This window comes from Pongo abelii, chromosome 8 (assembly GCF_028885655.2).
Source record: "Pongo abelii isolate AG06213 chromosome 8, NHGRI_mPonAbe1-v2.0_pri, whole genome shotgun sequence".
Taxonomy (NCBI): Eukaryota; Metazoa; Chordata; class Mammalia; order Primates; family Hominidae; genus Pongo; species Pongo abelii.
Window position 1 is genome coordinate 120,394,724 of NC_071993.2, and position 3,414 is coordinate 120,398,137.

Genomic DNA, 3,414 nt, shown 5'->3' on the forward strand with positions numbered 1-3,414 from the left:
AGAATGAACCTATGGACTCTGACTCAGAGTTGTTGCTCATTCAGCCCTGGTCATGGGTTGAACAGTGTCCCCTGCCTCTCCTGAGAAAAAAAGTTAGAGTCCTCTTCTCCAGTACCTGTGAATGTGGCCTTACTGGGAAATAGGGTTCTTGAAGTTGATCAAGTTAAGATGAGGTCATTAGGGTGGGCCCTAATCCAAAATAATTGTGTTCTTATAATAAGGACAAATTATCAGTGTTACAGTTCTTTTTGAATTTGTCTAGCAGGTTTTCTGGTTTCTACCAGAACTTCATCCTGATACCCCTCAAAAAGGGGCACATTTTGACACAGAGACAGACATGCATACTGGGAAAATGCCGTATGAAGCTGAAGGCAGAGATTGGGGTGATGCTTCTGCAAATGAAAACACCCCAAAGATTGCCACCAAACCACCAGAAGCTAAGAGGGAGGCATGGAACAGATTCTCCCTCACAACCCTCAGAAGGAACCACCCTGCCGACACCTTGACTTCGGACTTTTAGACTCCAGAATCGTGAGACTGTACGTTTTTGGTGTTTAAACCACCCGGTTTGTGTACTTTGTTATGGCAGCCCCAGGAAACTGATACACCTGGTAATGCAATTCAATGCACCTTCAAGGCCCAGGCAGTTGAAGCCTAGGAGATGAGGCCTCACCCTTGACCATACACAGTCCACCTTAAAGAGTGGCAAAGTGAGGACTGCAAGCTGGTGGTGGCATTTGATCTGAGCTTTGGAGGAGGAGTGTTTTTTTGATGAGTGAAGGGAAGCAAAGATATGGAAGTAAAGGTATTGCAAAGGGAGGGGCTACCTCTGCAGCAAGTCAGGGGGTCTGATGGAAGGCAAGAAGAGCAGCCTCTGCCTTGGAATCAGCAACGAATCTTGTACCCTGAGACTGTGTGTGTGTGTGCATGTGTATGTGTGTGTTGTGTATTTTGTGTGTGTGTGTGTGTGCATAACACAGATTGCTTCAACTTGGGAACTTGTCTAACCGATCCAATTTCTCTTCCACAGACCCAAACTCACTGCTCCAAGCACTATCCTAAGTCACTTGGCCCCGAGGTGTGTGTGTGTGTTGGGGGTTGGGAGTTGGGCCAAATTGAAAATAACAAAAATAATGTGAACATCCATAGAAAGCATATTCTGAATGAAGCACTGTTAAATCACATTTGCTCCTACAATGATCCAGTGGATCTCGGAGGCTATTCTTATCCCCATTTAATAGATGAGAAAAAGACAAAGCTCTAAAAATGGAGTCAGAGCTCCATGGTTGGATCCTACATGTTTACCGCTACACTGTATTGCTCCCTAGCTTATGCCAGGGGATTACTCCTGGGGAGGCGTGTGTGAAGGGAGATGGAGAGATGAAGACTGACTTAAAGCAAATGCACACCTTCACTTGACTGATGCAGAGATACAGGGGTTAGAGCAACCTGGGAGGCTCCATGCCTGTGTGGGTGCACGGCTGCCTGCTGAGTGTTTCCAGTCCCCCTTCTGATGGTTCCCCATAGGCTGGAGAAATCCACTCAAAGCAGGGTGTGCTCTCCGATGGAAATCCAGCCTTGTTCTTCCACTCAAATACTATAGGGGAAAGCAGAGAAGGGAAGGGAAAGACACATAAAAAGTTTCAGCATATGAGTAGCATTTGCAATGTAATCTGTGTGTTCTGAGCCAAGTTACTGTACACACTCTGGGGAGAATTACAAATAAATGATGAAACATTTTGAAATATGGCTTATACCTAATTAATCATGGAACTTAAGAAACAAAGAATGCATTTCTTCAAAGTTTTCAGCATTTTCTCTATTAAGCGGAGGTGGGGGAGGGGAGGGAAAATCTCCATGCCCTGTAATGGATACACTATGCACTTCATTTGGGGGAAAGAATCTCTTAATCTTCTTTGGCCTCCTGCAACCTCTGAATCCTTACATCTTTAATACTTCATGTTGAGCATTTTCATATTAAAGGAACTGAAAGTTTCCAGATCATGAAATATTCCTTAGCTTTTTGTCTCTTGTTCCCTTAGCCCAAACAATACCGGTTTTGGAGATTATGAGATCACCAGGCATTTCTTAAGTACTCATGATATTGTGCCCTGGGATTCCCGTGTCCTTTTTCTATGCCGCCGCCACCCAGAGACATCTGTGGGCACGTCCCGCTTTGAAGGCAAAGCTTTTGTGCTATGTCCATGTTACTCCACATGCCCTCCGACTCAGGAGCCTTGATTTCCTCATTTGTAAAATGGGGGTAATAATAGATAGCTCATTGATTTAATGTGAATGTTAAATAAAATAATGCCACAAAAGAACTTAGCCTAGTGCCTAGAACATAACCATTCAATAATGGAGTGTGTGACTGAATTTTCCAGATTCATTGTTCACTCTCTTCCTATCCATGGATTTGACCGAGTGCCATCTTGCAAGGCCATCCAAGGCACTTCTTTAGAGCCCTGTCTCACCAGTAACAGAGGTGGGAGTCAAAGATGACTTTGCACTTAGTAGCCAGTGTCTTCACTGCTCCTATGGGAAGCCAGAGTTTCACTCTTTCCCCTGAATTTTCCCACAGTCATTCCATGAGTTAGTTATGGACACAACTTTAGAGGAACTGGAGATGTGCGTGTGTTTTCATTCCAAACAGTGTCACTGATTCACAGCATGGCTTTGGATAAGCTGATCAGGCTGCTTTAATGCAGATTCTCCACCCCCTCACACACATCTTTGTTGAAAAAGAACCAAAAAATAATATATACTGTATTAAAGGATTAAAGGGGTTGTAAGTAAAACCTGAAGCCTGAACTCCTTCCTTCCCCAGCCCCTTGTAAAGAATGAGAAGGAAGAAGATACTGGAGTCTGGGGTTCAGTGGTAGGACCCAAGTGCCAATGGAGGTGGTGCCAGGGGCAGCATCATAACCGGATTGTGCCCAAGGTCTGGTGTCAGCTATGTTCTTTGCCCTCTAACCTCCCTTGGTTCCAGCTCATTTTTCATCTCAGCTCTCCAGCGCTTCTTCAGAGTCTGTAAGCTGCCCACATCTTCCCTATATATTCCTTTTCTGCTTAACTGTCACTGTTACTTTGCTTGCAAACAAAAACCTAGACTGAGAAAAAAAAATAAGATCTTCTCAGCACCTACTGTGAGCCAACTACTTTGCAGGTTGAGGAACTGAAACACGGAGAGTTAAGGTAACGTGCCTAGGTCACCAAGCCTGTTAGAGGTGGTACTGTGATCTGAACCCCCATCTGTCTACATTTCCATTAAGTTTTCTCAGCAAAGAGATACTCCTGAAAAGTAAACCTCCAGTCCATAACCACCCACATCTGCACTGAACTTGCCTCATAGCTGGGGCCTTAGGAGGATAATAGTTGCGGCCCAGACACAACATTTTCTTCCCCTACTCCTGC

General features: G+C 44.7%; 1 non-coding gene across 1 annotated transcript; it reads left to right on the top strand.

Annotated features, from left to right (window-relative positions):
• Positions 1 to 231: 231 nt before the first annotated feature.
• LOC112135314 (U7 small nuclear RNA) lies at positions 232 to 293 on the top strand. Its single transcript, XR_002916614.3, has one exon. It is a non-coding gene; the product is annotated as a U7 small nuclear RNA (small nuclear RNA).
• The last annotated feature ends 3,121 nt before the right edge of the window (positions 294 to 3,414 follow it).